Below are 17,294 nucleotides of genomic sequence, written 5' to 3' on the forward strand. Positions count from 1 at the left end.
CAGGTACATGACGGGTTAGCAGGTTACTGTCCAACTCATAGTGAAATAATCGTATTCACAGAAAGATGCCAGGCAGAACGCTCCATCATAGGTTTGACTGCACGCGAGGATGACAGGTAGCTCCAATCAGCTCACATTTCCAAGGCTAATAGAAGGGCTTAGTGATGCAAGGTAAAAGGGGAAGTACCGCCCTCCCCAGAACCAAGCCTCCCAGCCAACACTGTACCAACAACTTGGTGCAGGAGCAAGCAAGTGATTGACAAAAGGGCTATACCCCATCAGTTTACCCTTTTACCAATACACAAGGTTACATATTTAACCCAGAGCTATGTGTAGTTTCTGTATTACCTCTCCAGCTATTGAGTGTGTGGGTTACATGCATGATGAGTGATTTCAGGAAAAGGCATGTGACTGACCATGATGCAGTTGCCTTCCCCCTTTCTCCTATTCCCCCACTAGAGCTCATTATTTGATACCCTTTGTTTTTTTGTGTGTTGAAAATCAGCACAGTAAAGAAGCGCCAGTGAATGTGTGCAGTGTGTATTGGTACTTGTTTGTTATTTGTGATTTCTATTGATCTCCTTCTGTTGTTACAGTAAAGATGCTATTGGTGTGTTTTGCGAGATAGAGGCACAACTGCATTTCTGTTTTTAATCATGGGATGGAGTCAGCTGCCTCTATTTGGAGACTACCAGAGGGGTGGTGGAAATGGCCGGGTGCCACTGCACTCGAGAGGATGCTGGGCTTAGAGGAGTAATAAGAAGTATCCCAAGACTGGCCACTGCTAGGAACTAGTACTGTCAATGCAGCAGAAGCTGAGCTGTCAGGGTTATTGCAGATGCACCTGTCTCGACTTCGTCTCGGGAGGATAGCTCAGGGGCAACACGCTGGCCGTGAATGGAAGGCGACTTGAGCATCACAGGTTTGATCCCTGGGTCTGCGCTTAGAAACCTCTGGGAATTAAGCACGTTATAAATAACCAATTATACCTTTATAATTATAAATGTAGCGCCCTCATGGCAAAACAGTGACATTTGAAATGTCCGTCTCACCAAATGGTGGTGTAATTCCGTAGCACCCTTTAGGAGCTCTCTGCAAGTGAACCAGGGCGGGGCACCTCCAGAACCTGATTTCCCATTCACATGCTTGTAAATACAAACACGTGCAAAGACACTGTAGTCATTGTTTTAGACATCTTTATTGCTTTTTTTCAGCTGAATTGGTTCATCACAAACACAACTTGACAATATTTGGGGACCCCATGTTTTTCTTATACAGGCTGGACACAGCCCTCCAACAAGCTGTTTATATTTCTCCAACTTGGTGGGTCCTTGCCATTGAACAGGGCTGGAAGCACTTTCAAGGAGGGTGTGAAATAGGCATCCTTTCAATCACATGCGTGTTCGCGCATTCATCTCTCTGTGGCACAACAGCGGGTGCAGGGTTGAACACCTGTCTGGTGCCCGTGAGAGACTGGGGTGCAGGGTTTGGACCTGGTGTGAGCCTTTTTATACTGGGCTAGTGTCTCATCAACGGGGTGGCCTCTAAACACACTGGGCCATTGGTTTCTCTCCACTTCACTGTTTTTATCTTGAATGGGCCCATCAAATGGTACATGTATCACCTCAATCATGCATTTATTATGTATGCATTGTTTCCATGTATCTCCCTTTTTCTGTCTTTTTAACTTGTTATATACGTTACATTTTGGGCTGAGGAAATAAGCACAGAAAATAAGTCCCAATGAATGTGTGCAATATTTATTGTTATTTGCTTATTATTTGTATGTATCCCCTTATGTTTTTACATTATGTTATTGGTGCATTTTGTGAGATACGCACACACTTGAATATCTGTTTTTATCATGTGACAAAGCCAGCTGCCCAACTTTAGATATATGTGATCACTGTGCCGTTTTTACTGCGAAAGTCCAGACTTTTTTATTTCAACACTCTTTTCACCCCATATTTATGCTGAGGAGACCCCCTGCATCCCCTTTCTCCTCCTACTTTCATTATATACTGTACCCATCCCCCGACACATATATGGGGGTCGAAATAAATAAAAAGTTGACATTTTTGAAGGTCACTGTATATATGGCACAGTCGTTGTAAGATCCCCCCAACTTTGGGGACTTCCAGGAGGTGGTCCAAAAGGCTGGTTCACACAGTAACAAGGACTTCTCTTGCTAGAGCCCTGCCTACTGGAACACCATCCTGGTGGCAATCTGGACCACACCAACTTTCTTGCAGTTCTGGAATGTACTCAAGAACATGTTCTTCATTCAGTACCTGGGTGCCGCTTAGGTGCCTTGAGTTCCTGCATCGCATCCCACCTGGAGGGCCGCACATCCCATGCCACATATTGCAGCCCGCCTTACCCCATAGGTTACCTTCAATGACATGTACAGTGCTCTGATCCTTCAAAAGCAGGTTCATGCTATATGACACCTAAATACAAATACAAAATACAAATACTAAGGAAAGGAGAGCCTCGAGTACTTACCAAAGGTGTTCCTGGCTTCCAGTCCACATGCTGCAGGAACAGAAGACTCCATCTCAGTTCAGACTGCATCAGGGATGGTCACAGAGGTAAAAACTAAACCCAAGATGACGCCAGCTCCTAAAATGTCCTCCGCCCACCAACCTTTAGCCTAATCTATAGAAGGGGACATGTCCCTAATGATTATCCTACCACACTGCACTCCAACTAGCCAAAATGGCCCTTCACTACTTGACACAGTTTGGGCATCCTGGAATCAACCCATTGTCTCCTCTTGTGCAAATAACCCATTTGATGGGAAAATACATGGAGGTTGTTCTCTTTTGATGAACAGGCAGACCTTCATCATTCATGCCTACTATTAACAGCAATGTGCATGCTCCGAACCCTTGTCAGAGGTGAAAAGCCCACATTAGAAAACACTTTAATTGGGAGAAGGGAAAAGGTGGAGGGAAAATTCCTTTGATCTAATTGGTGACTAGATAATCAAGGCTGCATCGATAAACTATGCAAAGCTGTGTTATTCCCTGTGGTATTCCGGAAACTAGGTTGGACATAGCAGATGAAGCTGCCCGATTTATATCTGCTTAACTTAATGACCACCACTGTAGGCCGGAAATTCCTGAAAGAGTAGGTTCCATATTCTTTTAAATCATGCCCAGCCACTGCCCAACAATTCTGCATTATGCTGCTGAACTGGTGCTTCATGAGGAGCCCTCGATCCCTGTGTAGGAGGAGAGCCACAAGGCCACCTTCTAATGCCTGCAGGTAGTTTCTAGCCACTGGCAGTGGACACCATAACTTCAGCTCTGCCATTCCCAGAGGCAGATACTTCACCAATCCGTCTTAGATCTCAGGATCTTAAAATATCTTTGCCCAAACCCACCCAGAAGTCCCCCCTTTACACCACCTTGCCTGCGTCCATCTTTCTTCTCATGACTGCTAGTTCTTTCGCACTTGTGGTGTCATAACATGGCAGTAATAATGTGCAACAAAAGAGAAGGGGCTCCAAACCATCCACACATTGCCTTTCTAGGCATTCCAGGATGTCCTTTCTTATCTCTTTCCCTTTCTTGGCTGACCTTTTCCACCCTGTGAGCATTTCTTTACCAACAAAGAAGTAAGGACTTCTTTTCCACCCGAATGCCCTGGAAATTAATACAATGGTGAACACTCTCAAGATTTATATTTCCCCACTTTCCAGGCCCAAAAAAGTGAGACCAATACCAGCAAATTATTGTGTGCACACCAATGTTCAGAGGCCTTCCCGGATTGTCAGCATCTCTCTTTCTGCTTCTGGCTCTGACTTTCAGAAGGCGTCCCGCGCGAAACAAGATACACTCTCTGCACTTGCATTCTTGGATTCCTTCTCACACTAAGCAGCAAAACAGATAGATAGCTGCAGGCAACATATCACCTATGACCATAGCATACATAGGAAGGAGGGCACCTTGCAGACTGCTTGTTTATCACCTGAAAAAGGACCAGCTGTCAGACCAGAATAAATCCGTCTATTGGCCAGATCTTCTCCGCACAGGGCAAATGCAACAAAGGTGGGGACTTAATCTTCAATATTGACCAAGACCAATGTTTCCTACTCCATCTGCGTATCGTTCTAGAAATGTTGTGCTCCCTTTTCTGCCCCTTCACACAGATTCCCTATTAAAGTGCAGTGTGCCACACTTCAAGGTCGTGTTTCTCTGCCCAAGTTAATGTAACAAAGTGAATATTGTGCCTCAGACCTGCTGGGGCGACCCAGAATCATTCTACTTGAAAGGTTGACCTTTCCAATCAAGGATTTTAGCTGACCTAATGCCACTTTTTTGCTAATGTACATGTTCTCACTGCTGCCTGAAATGCCAAAACATTGATCTCAAGAAGGCGTGACTGTTGCTTTACTGTGTTCAACTATTTTTCCGGTCATACTGTTGGACCGTTTTCCTTCAATTCAGCTAGTCAGACCCCCAGTCGGTCCACCAGTTCTTGAAAATAATTCAACAATTTCTGACATTCACCAAACCAGCAAATACAGTGTATTCCAGGTAGTACACCACTCCTTCCAACACTGACTCTTTCTTACAAAATTACTTCTACTATTTCTGAAGATGTGGGTCTGACCTGCACATTCTCTATTCTCATCATATTATGATGCTCTGGGCCACTAATTGCGATCAAATCCTCTTGGATCTGGGAGGTACTAGGCAGGATTTATTTGAAAATCTGCTCAGAATAAGAACTTTCTTGGGGGATGTAGACTGGTGTCAAACAGCTGATTCAGTCTGCACCTGGGCCTAATGGAAAAGAAGAGAAATTGTATACGCACCCGCATACCTAAGCAAGTGCCCTTGGAAATATGTACGCACACATTGTATGCAAATAAACCCGAACTTGCATAAGACTCATGACATAATTCGATGTACAACAAACCTTAAATATTAATTATGGTATTGTAGGCTGTTTCAGGTGACTGGAAATATAGAAACGCTTGAACACTGGTTTATGAGCTGGCCTAAGTTGCATGAATGACAAGTATTAATATTTGAGCATTTTGTTTCAGGCACTAAATGTTTTTGGCATCGAATTTTAAATGGGCACCAGATATCTCTTATTATTGTGGCAACTCATTTAAATCTTAACTGTTGTATTATTCGGAACTGAACTGTAATGTTTTAAAAAGAGTGTGAAAAGTTTAATTTTCTTTAAACTACATCACACAATAAAAAATAAATAAATAATAATGATTGGAAGGAGCACCGTTCGTTTTTCAACGCGCATATCATATAACACAGCCCATGAGCAAGTATGTGTCACAGAACCATTGACCTTCCAATGAAAACGCTGTGGAAATCAGGAGGCACCAATAGGAGCCTGAAAGCTGACCTAATATTTGCCTTTGTCAGCATCACCCCTTTGGCAAAAGGTCTGACTGTCTGCACTGCCTGGTCAATGAAATTATAAACCACTTGTATTTCTTTTTTATGTGAACAGTTCTTATGAGCTGAACACAATAAAGATATTATTATTATTATTACTTACTTATAAACCACTGAGCAATCTTCGTACTAAAACAAATGGTAATAGAATGTCCCTCTAGGTAAGCTAGGACAACCTGAACTCCCCATCCTCCTTGTTCAGGACACACCCCGGATGCACACCTTAACATTAGTGAAGACGGGGGTAGCAAATGGACCCACAACTCTACCTAGCTACCTTTGCTTTGTTCACCTTCTACTGCGGTACACCTTTGTGGTCACGTGATGACTTAAAATTGGTTGCCCCATATCCTGCACTGGACCTTTCAAGGAATGTTAAAACCTTCTGTGAAAGCAAACAACAGAAATCCTAGTGTTTGCTGACCAGGGAAAGCCTCATGTACTTGAAGCACATGTTCTGGCACAGGAAGGTGACTGGCTGTCGTTTGAATTGTCCCTCATTGCTCTGACCCTGTTTCTCTGAGGGGAGTGGCAGTCTCTTTTTAAGTCTTCCCTTAGTGTCTGCTTGTCACTGCTCCTCTCTCCCCACTGTTTAGTGCTTCTGATTGGAAATATGACACTCTAGCGCAGAGCATGGCACAGAATCCATTTTTCAGGTTTTCTTTTTATCCCCTAAACTATCCCTCTAGTCCTAACGACCCTGCTACCGGTGCTCCTGCAAGAAATGGCTCTGTGGAGGGCTTATTTGCCACCATCACTGGGGTGCCTGGCATGCAGGTGTTTATTCATTTCTTGATAGTCCCAGAAGCCTTCATTTAGGAAAGGTGACTCCACCTACAAAATAGTGTCCACGACCCCCAGAAATGGCTTCCAATGCTTTATTGTTCATGGCATGGCACAGAAAAGGGGCATCTGGTCTGGTATTCTGTCTCAACCCATGTTTCGTTCATTTGATAGTTCAATGTCTCAGCGGCTTCTCATGGCAGGTGCAGTCCTATCACCTTGTCCCTGAGCTCGCTCACCAAGTAGTTGGAATTATTTACCCATTTTGATGCTTCAAAGGCCTACACAAGCTACTATATAGATTAATGTTATAGTGCAGCAGCTGCGCACAGGGACAGCTTTTAAATCCATAATGCACTTAAGTCCTGGGTCCCCTTGCCACAGCTTGTGTGTGCAGCACTGATCAAATGCCAGGCTTTTCTATCCCAGCCCTTTATTGCCCCAGCCCTTCATTGCCCCAAACAAAAGATCTACTTTCAGAACAAAAACTCTCTATTAACATAATCAAATTAACAAAACACAATAGGGGGGCAAAGAGCAGCAACCTCTTCCTGATGCTCAACGTATTATCACACAACACAGACAGAAGTTATACTTGAAATTCTATTCATAACTTCTATTAGGTAAACGGTCTACAGCTTGCCAAATCTCCCTGTTGGAAAGTCTACCTATCCCTATTCCAGGTGATATTCTATTCCTAGCCAGCGCTGATGTGCTACCTATCAAGGAAAGAGGATAGATGAGAGGCTGACCCGAATCTAGCTCACTACTTTCCTCCTGCTATTGGTTTGCTAGAAAACCAAACAATTGGGGGAGTGTTCTGCAATTTTATTCCTCCCTCTTCGGTATGTTAACATTGCAGATTTCTCTGTATTAATTCTAGAACTGGTTTTTCAGTCCCTGGAACTCAATAAGTCTGAGTATCCTGGGGGTTCAGGAAATCAGCCTGAACACTTATTAGTGGTCTACTGGTTACAGCGGGGTATGCTACAGTCTAAAGGATTTTTTCGTTTGAACACCCATAGAGAGGGTCTAAATGAGGACATTTGTTGGCAAACCCTAGCAACGCTAGGATAAAACACAGAGATTTGCCACGTACCATCAATAAATATGTATAGTCTATGCTACACAAGAGTAACACACTGACACCCAGTGTTGGATGAATAGAGATCAGCATGAACATTAAGCTCTGCAAGCATTGATTCCAGGGCATAAGAGATGTAGGGAGGAAGCGGGTAGTGCATGGTAGCACTCACCTTGATTCCTCAAATACATGATCTCGTGGGTAATATTATAAAAATAGTTACATAGCCACCATACCCGCTCAATATCCACTGCAGTATATGGTAAATGAGATAGAAGAGAAGACAGAAGCATCTTTGCAGTGGTGCTCCGCGCTGAGATGAATAATACTTATTTTTGGAATGTTAGCCATAAAACTACTGTTGACAATTGGTGTAACGAAGGTATAACACACTGCAAGAAAAATGTTGGCAGCTTTATATGGTGATAAAATGTTTTGTCACATAATTCCTGGCTATACACTGACTGTGGGTGTTGGGCCCACAGGATTCAAAGACAAAAGAAAAACAAGATAGAAAATAAGTAGAAAAGTCTGATTGGCCCGGAATTCTGAGTGGCTAAACAACAGTTCACCGGTAAACAACAATAGTAATAATAAGAGAGTATGATAATGTATATATTGCACAAAATCATGGATTACACTCTGGAGAAACCTGAGTATATCTTCCATTGTTGTTTCTTATTACAGGGATAGTCTGGAAGAACAAAATACAGGCCCCTTCGAACAGAACCAGATTTATGATGTTGGGTAAAGTGAGAAACCATAAATAGTCTCACCCACTAGTCCCCGGGGATCTGTCATCCAGATGGCCAGGACACGGCCATTGCTTTTGGATCCAGTTCCTGGAGGTGGACCAGTGTGGGAGGGTCGCCCGGGTGAGGGGTCTTTGGGGAGTCAGATTCGGACACCGGATGGTGAGACGCGGTATCCCCTTCCCTGTAATACTTTTACCCCATCCTACCAGTTAGGACACTTAAGAACTCTACCCACCCTTTTACAACACAAACACTTTCACACGGACAGCCCACTATGGGAGAAAACAAACTAACACCAGAGCAGTATACCTGATGTGTCCCAATACAATGGTCAGGTGAGGTCAGGCAATTACTGACCATCACGCACACCTGACTTCCATTAAGCTTCCCCACATGTATAACAGGCGGAGCACGAGAGCATACTCTGAGAGAGGCAAAGCACATGAGGAAACAGCAGTTTCGAGACGGCAGCTGAACGAGAGAAGAAAGACGGCAGAACAGGAGGGGATCCCAAGGAGGGATATAACCTGGACGTTTCTGACAATGAATTGTTACTTTCAAAAGTCCTCGAGATTAGAAAGTGTAAGAACAGGAAACAATGCTGAAGAATCCTGCATTTTGTGTCGGAGATACCCAGGGCCCTCCCCCATCAATAATCAAGGTGAGGAGAATCAGCAGCCACTCTGGTACCATCCCTGGCTCCAAGAGCAAAGCAGCGTCAGTGAAATCAACACAACTGGTAAATTGGGGAGATCGATACAAGACCAGTCTGTGTTGAAGCCAAGGTTGCAAGCAGCAACATTGCATGGCGAGTGCTGGAACAAACATTGTTAAAATGTGTGTAATAAAAGATACAAGTAATGTTGAACTGTTCATGAGTGATTGAACTTTAAAAGTAAGACACAATACCTTTGACAGAGTGGTCCAGTACCGCGTGGGTGCTCAATCGACTGTCTCTGTAAGGTATACAGCTAAAAAGTAAGAGAAGTGAAAGTTAAAGGAGATTATATTAAGAAGAGAACAAAGAATTTTGAATCAAAGTGGTCTTCAATTTTGAGGAAGTAAAGAAAGTTTGGTCCGAGCCTGGCAGAGGGTGACCAATTGAAGGTTTTTGTGTTGAAATAGATAAGTTTGGTCTGAGTCCAGCGGAGGGACACCAATTGAAGGTTTTGTGTTAAAGTGGGTCTGAGTCAGTCAATGGAGCACCCGGGGTTAACAGTAAATCACCTGAGAAGTTTTACATGTGATATCCTGAGAAGGAAGGAACTTTAATATTTGTTGAAGTTGTACATGTGAAATCCTGAGAAGAGAGGAACTTCAATATTTGTTGTGTCGCATCAGGCCCTCTGAAATAAGTGACTTTGATGGATATTTAATTCAATTTCAAGGATGTTTCCGAAGCCGAACTGGCGAATATTTTGGATCCTCTCAAACCCACTAGCTGAAAAGGGGATCCTTGCCCGGTAATGATCATAAAGGCCTGCTTGCTACCCCATGCTGATTACTGCTTTATGTAAATTTGTGAATGCATCCTTTGCAGAAAATCATGTCCTCATTGGAATTAAAAGTGCTTGGATTACTCTGTTGCTAAATAATTTAACAAAGGTAGCGGGCGCCCCTCTCTCGCAAGAACAGACATGATAACCTGTTCAGTGGTTATTAACCACTTGAGAGTTCGCAGCCACTGCTTTTACTCACTGTGCCTTTCACAGATGGGAAATATCCATTTGCATATCAGTCTTTGTCCTGCCCAGGGGCAGTCGAGCACCGAAATACAATGGCAATTCCAATCTGAACGAGAGTACCACCAGCAACCCCATACACGTTTTTCACCCTTGTTGGGGATCATCAGTGAGGTGAAGCTGATGCCTCTCTAAGCACAGTGAGAGGGAGACCACGTCTGGTTGCCCCCAGGAGACCTAGGGTTACCAATCCCAGGTTCCTTAACAAATAGTTTAACAAAGGTAGCGGGCGCCCCTCTCTCGCAAGAACAGACATGATAACCTGTTCAGTGGTTATTAACCACTTGAGAGTTCGCAGCCACTGCTTTTACTCACTGTGCCTTTCACAGATGGGAAATATCCATTTGCATATCAGTCTTTGTCCTGCCCAGGGGCAGTCCAGCACCGAAATACAATGGCAATTCCAATCTGAACGAGAGTACCACCAGCAACCCCATACACGTGTTTCACCCTTGTTGGGGATCATCAGTGAGGTGAAGCTGATGCCTCTCTAAGCACAGTGAGAGGGAGACCACGTCTGGTTGCCCCCAGGAGACCTAGGGTTACCTAACTATTTGTTAAGGAACCTGGGATTGGTAACCCTAGGTCTCCTGGGGGCAACCAGACGTGGTCTCCCTCTCACTGTGCTTAGAGAGGCATCAGCTTCACCTCACTGATGATCCCCAACAAGGGTGAAACACGTGTATGGGGTTGCTGGTGGTACTCTCGTTCAGATTGGAATTGCCATTGTATTTCGGTGCTGGACTGCCCCTGGGCAGGACAAAGACTGATATGCAAATGGATATTTCCCATCTGTGAAAGGCACAGTGAGTAAAAGCAGTGGCTGCGAACTCTCAAGTGGTTAATAACCACTGAACAGGTTATCATGTCTGTTCTTGCGAGAGAGGGGTGCCCGCTACCTTTGTTAAACTATTTGTTAAGGAACCTGGGATTGGTAACCCTAGGTCTCCTGGGGGCAACCAGACGTGGTCTCCCTCTCACTGTGCTTAGAGAGGCATCAGCTTCACCTCACTGATGATCCCCAACAAGGGTGAAACACGTGTATGGGGTTGCTGGTGGTACTCTCGTTCAGATTGGAATTGCCATTGTATTTCGGTGCTGGACTGCCCCTGGGCAGGACAAAGACTGATATGCAAATGGATATTTCCCATCTGTGAAAGGCACAGTGAGTAAAAGCAGTGGCTGCGAACTCTCAAGTGGTTAATAACCACTGAACAGGTTATCATGTCTGTTCTTGCGAGAGAGGGGCGCCCGCTACCTTTGTTAAACTATTTGTTAAGGAACCTGGGATTGGTAACCCTAGGTCTCCTGGGGGCAACCAGACGTGGTCTCCCTCTCACTGTGCTTAGAGAGGCATCAGCTTCACCTCAATGATGATCCCCAACAAGGGTGAAACACGTGTATGGGGTTGCTGGTGGTACTCTCGTTCAGATTGGAATTGCCATTGTATTTCGGTGCTGGACTGCCCCTGTGCAGGACAAATACTGATATGCAAATGGATATTTCCCATCTGTGAAAGGCACAGTGAGTAAAAGCAGTGGCTGCGAACTCTCAAGTGGTTAATAACCACTGAACAGGTTATCATGTCTGTTCTTGCGAGAGAGGGGCGCCCGCTACCTTTGTTAAACTATTTGTTAAGGAACCTGGGATTGGTAACCCTAGGTCTCCTGGGGGCAACCAGACGTGGTCTCCCTCTCACTGTGCTTAGAGAGGCATCAGCTTCACCTCACTGATGATCCCCAACAAGGGTGAAACACGTGTATGGGGTTGCTGGTGGTACTCTCGTTCAGATTGGAATTGCCATTGTATTTCGGTGCTGGACTGCCCCTGGGCAGGACAAAGACTGATATGCAAATGGATATTTCCCATCTGTGAAAGGCACAGTGAGTAAAAGCAGTGGCTGCGAACTCTCAAGTGGTTAATAACCACTGAACAGGTTATCATGTCTGTTCTTGCGAGAGAGGGGCGCCCGCTACCTTTGTTAAACTGTTGCTAAATAAGCCTGACCTCTGTCCGAATACGGCAACTAACTGCAGGCCTATTACTAATACTCCCTTCCTTTTAGATCGTGTGGCATACTTTCAAATTTAAGCACATTTGAATGAACACATGATTTTAAATAGGTGGCAGTCTGGTTTTAGGCAGGGGCATGGAACCAAAATGGTGCTTCTCGACTTGACATCAAGATGGTTGCATTTCATAGACAATGGTCAAGCTGCTATTCCTATGTCGTTGGATCTTTCTGCTGCTTTTGATCTTGTTGATCACACACTGTTCGTTACTAGGCTGAAAGAGGTGGCTTATTTTTCAGATAATGCTGCCCTCTAGATCACCTCGTTTTTGAGCAACAGATGGTGCAGAATTAGCAGCAGGGATACAGAGACCCCACCTGCGCTCCTTGCTTATGGAGTCCTGCAGGCGGCTTGTCTGGCACCTTCTTTATACAATGTGTTCACTGATCCCTTTTTCAACCTATTGGAAAAAAACAACATTGCCTTCACAAATTACGTGGATGACACATAATGTATCATCCCGCTATCCGGAATACACAGTGAGGATGAAAGACTCCTCAACAAAATATATAATCTGATACAAATATGGATGATTTGTAATGTTTTGGCGCTCAACAAAGAAAAAAACAGAGCTAATGGTGATAGGAACTAAAAATAAAATAAGAAAACCTGGCCTAGATTATAACTGCTTTTCAGTAACAGGGTGTGATATTGCGACAAAGAAAAAAGTAAAAATGTTAGGGATAGTTTTAGATCAGAATCTGAACATGCAAGCTCAAGTAAGTAACTTGGTTTCATCCTTGGCCTATTACATAAAACTATTAGCCCAACCTAGGCAATATATTTATGAAGCCAACACTGATATGATAGCAAGAGCCAAAGTTGGGTTGAAAATTGACTATTGTAGCAGTCTTCTAGTGGGTGTCTCTGAATCAGAATGTAATCATCTTCAAGATATTCAAAACAGTGCAGTAAGAGTTGTCACAGGAATTAAACATAGGGAACATGTCTCAGGCGCCAGGCTTAACCTGCACTGGCTTGAGGCAAGGATTCATTATCACCTCCTTTTGATTACCCATAAAGGTCTTATAGGATCAATGCCACTTTATCTGAGTGAGGTGTTGACTGAGAAATCCAGTGTAAGGACTCTTAAATCCAATAACACTAACTAGCTTAGGATACCGGCTTGTAAATCTAGTAAGGCCATTAACTGTGCATTTGCTTCAGCTGCACCAAGGGCATGGAATGCCTTTCCACCAGAACGAAGAGAATTGAGCTCCACACCATTTTTTTGAAAAAGGCTGAAAACTCTTTTATTCATATACTGTCTCCACTATGCTGTTGCCCCTCTCTTTTATCAGTCTGATCTGAGTTATAAGACTCATTCGTATGTGTGCATGTTTGTGTTGTTGCTGATATGTTCCTTATGTTTTCTTGTGCGCCGTAAGCCTCTGGGTCCATGGTGAGCATTATAAATGGTCTAAACTAAAGTAAAGTATAAGTAAAAGAATGGCAAAGAGACTTTGGTACTGAAGGCCCTGATGCTGAGGTTTTGAACTGCATCCTCATGCTAGAGAAGCCAGAGCATGTGCTAAGCTCGAGTATGCCACCTTGTCCCTTGATGAAAACGTGGGGAAGGGAAGCCAACAGATCAAAAATCCTGACATATCATTTCTTGAATACTTTTCCTTTGCATAACATTGTTTCCCACACTATTTGTATTTAGAAGTAAGGATTGGCAATAGGTTTATTAGTATAGGCCCTTTTATTTTGACAAGACTCTACTAGGACTGTTTTATTATTATTTGATGGTGGTATCTTGCTCCCATCTTTAGATTTAGGATTAGAAACGCATTTTTCAAACCCAATTGAAGTTCAATAAACACCCTTGAACTGTGATCACTTGTCTTACTGTTTGATACCATGCCTTCCTTACATGTGGTGTCAGGAGTGGGATGTGACTCAATTGAGACAAATTGGGGGACCATAGAATCCCAGAAGTTTAGCCATAGAGCCTCAGATCCCTCTATCGCCATGAAAGAATCCATAGGCTTTGATATCTGTAGCAGCAGAGCAGCTACTATCTGTCCAGGGAAAAGAGGAATGATTCCCACAGAATTAGTGATAATACCCTTTGAGGGGTGTTCTATAAGATTGGCCACAAAATCTGGCCTGGCTTGGAAGTTCGGTCTGTAGGTCCTAGTTGTCATGGATCCTGACTTCTGACGAGACATAAAGGTTCTCCTACAGAACCATGACATTGCAGAGTGAATTCTTGAAATTACTGCATATCCCTGATTTATAGAGAGTGAACCAGAAGAAACTGAGAGAGGTGCCTTAGGCTTTGGGGAAGCTGATGAACCATCTACTACTGAGGCAAAGAGGAAAGAAGAGCCTACCATCCTTCCTGATCTAGCCTTTGCCCAGCTCAATGAACCAGCACTTGCAGAGGATTACTTGCAGGTGATTCCTGAAGGGAAAGGATTATAGAAGGGAACTCCCTTTTTCTTCCTAAAGCAAGGATTACTGTATAGAAAGGAAACCTCGAGAGAAGGCCTAAGTAAAATTCAGTTGATAATCCACAAAACACATTGAAAAATCATACTAGAGATTGCACATATGAATTTGACAGGAGACACCTAGTACAGTGTAAGACCCAAGCACACATCAGTGGGAAGTTTTACTGGCCAGGTATCCATGCTGATATAAAGAACTTCATTCAGACATGTGAAATATGTTAGAAAATCAGTACACATATTCCTTTACCTGCCCTCTGAACACTTTACCAATAATAGAAGCCCCTTTCTCCCAAATGGGATGCATATCATTGGACCGTTGGAAACCTCCAGGCTGGGCAACAAATATGTCCTCGTAATCTTTGATTGCGCTACACAATACCCAGTGGCATTCCCCATGCAGAACAACACAACACAACACATTTCTAAATAGCTATTACCTGATTTATTCTGGGTTGGTTTCCCCAAGGAAATCCTAACGGATCAAGGATCCAATTTCACAAGCAATCTTATGGGCGAAGTCAAGGAATTGCTCCATATTTCCATCTCAACAACCTCAGTTTACCACCCCAAAATGGACGGATTGGTAGAACGATTTAACAAAACTCTTTATATTGTATTAAGAAAATTGGTAAGGAAGGATGGGAAAGACTGGGATCACATGAATCCCTGGGCCCTATTTGCAGTAAGAAAGGCACTTCAGGCATCCACCGGATTCTCTCCTTTTGAGATATTGTGAGTAAACCAAAGAGACCAGACTCTAATAAGCTGTGAATGAAATAAGAGTGTTGAGAAGCATCGGGGTGGCACCCATGCCGGTGGTTGATCCAGGTGGTCTGAAGAGACACCACCCTTATAAGCTGTGAATGAAATAAGAGTGTTGGGAAGTTAAGAAGCATTGGTGTGGCCCTCAGGCAGGTGGTTGATCCACCAGTGCCAAATAGACCCCACCCTAATAGACTGTGAATGAAATAAGAGTTTTTGAGAAGTTGAAAAGCATTAGGGAGACCCCCATGCAGGAGGTTAATCCAGCAGGGCCAAAGAGACTCCACCTTAAAGTCCAAACTATGACTTACGAAAAACTAGGCACCTGGTTGTGCAACCTGTAATGGGTGGACCGTGCAGTCTGCAAACTGTGCCATGACCAGAGGGGTACTAAGTGTAAGAAGGGATCATTTGAAATACCGAAGTAGAAAGTCAGAAGGACTTTGTTTTGCATGGGGAAGGGAGTCCCGCAAGTAACAAATGAATAGTGATATTTTCTGATGGAACTGTTAACAATATTTCTGTGTTTTTGTTTTGTGTTTGGAAACAAACTTTGAACATTGGGACATCCAAATGCCATCCAAATGCATGTAATGCTGCTACATTTTGTCAAAACATGGAGCTAAAAGCCTGTAATGGCTGCTTAGAGTGGGACATTTCAGATGTTCCAACTTTAGAAGGAGTACTTATCATAGTCAGACATGCTCATCTTTTTCTTTCCTTCTACAGCACACACAATCTGGTTTCCTCTCTCATCTTCTCTCAGTTGTTCTACTGTTCATCACGTTTACTTGGTCTTCCTGCACATCACTTGGATCCTATAAGATCTATCTATAATTCCCCCATTCATCTTCTCTTCCGACTCTCCCTTCGTGAGTCTGTTGCTCTCACACCCAATATCGTCTTTCTTTCACCATGCCCTTTGTGCACAATCTCGTTTTTGCTTTTTTTCCTATTAGAACAAAAATGGTACCAGGAGAACAAGAGAGACTGAAGAAGGTGGGCAGACAGATATGAAGCTCAAATCGGTATATTCATTTTATTAAGATTTGTCTAAAAAAACACATAGACGCATATTAATTTAATTCATTCTAAAAAGCATTGTACTAATCATACATTCATACATTCACTCTCTAATGCAATATTTAAATAATATATTGACATGCTAAGAAATTACAAAAGCTGATCATTTCATTAAACCACTTCTTTTCCATTGTGCTGTAAATCATTCACAATGTTATTAATCACAGTTCATTCCCAATATAATATCGACTATTGGTGCCTAAGACTATTGGTGCCTAACAATATCAATCTTCTTTACAATAAAAGGCTTCCCAGTTGGTTAATAGTTTCGACTCGACAAGTTATGTGTGTCTTCATCAGGATTGGATGAACAATAGCAACGTTCTAAAAGTAAACAAACATACAATTAAAACATTGTTAAAAAACATACTGCTGTCAACCTTCTATCAGTAACTCTCTCTCACGATTTGGACCAATCATTAAACACTAGAACAAAAATTGTCTCTGAGTCCAAGTGGGTGTTCCCTTGCCCATGATCCCATCAATACTGCTCAATGCAGCCAGCTTAAATGAAACCGACCAAATCAGTCCATTTTCATATACCCATATACAGTCCCCCCAATTTCATTTAGGGCTCCAGGGTTCAGAAAGGAATATAAACTCTTCCCATATTCATAATTAATAGCACATATCCTTTTTAGTGCTAAGTGCCCTCTCCATAACACCTACCGCCCCCACTGTGATATGCTTCAGAATTCAAATACATGTAAGAAAACATACCTGCGAACCTCATTAGGTTCGCCTAATAGCTTGTGTCCCAGTAGCTTCTGGTGTAAGTCCAGTAAGGCTGGGTTTTCACAAAAAACAAGATCTGTGACAAGAACACAGGAAGCAATGAAACTTATTAGTGCCACACAATGGAAAATGCCTATACTAATCTCTTTGCAGGAAGATATAGATGACGAAAGTTCTATACCTAAACTGATCCGTTCCAAACACAGATCAGAAACTGGAGACTAGGTTACTTCTTGCTCCAGCCGCACGGGAAGAAAAATAACTCTTCTCAAGTTTTCAAAAAACCGTCTAGGAAACAAATTAAATCCTCTTAAAACTAGCGAAATGCGGCTCAGGCACGTATACTATTGCGGGCAAATCCGCCATCTCCTTAATGCGAAAAGC

General features: G+C 43.2%; 1 long non-coding RNA gene across 1 annotated transcript; it reads right to left on the reverse strand.

Annotated features, from left to right (window-relative positions):
- Window positions 1-16,106: 16,106 nt before the first annotated feature.
- LOC138498582 (uncharacterized) lies at window positions 16,107-16,988 on the reverse strand. Its single transcript, XR_011278763.1, has 2 exons — window positions 16,896-16,988; window positions 16,107-16,499 (listed from the first exon to the last, which is right to left on the reverse strand). It is a non-coding gene; the product is annotated as an uncharacterized lncRNA (long non-coding RNA).
- Window positions 16,989-17,294: the final 306 nt, after the last annotated feature.

The sequence above is a fragment of the Ambystoma mexicanum genome, chromosome 5q (assembly GCF_040938575.1).
Source record: "Ambystoma mexicanum isolate Mex_15411 chromosome 5q, UKY_AmexF1_1, whole genome shotgun sequence".
Classification (NCBI taxonomy): Eukaryota; Metazoa; Chordata; class Amphibia; order Caudata; family Ambystomatidae; genus Ambystoma; species Ambystoma mexicanum.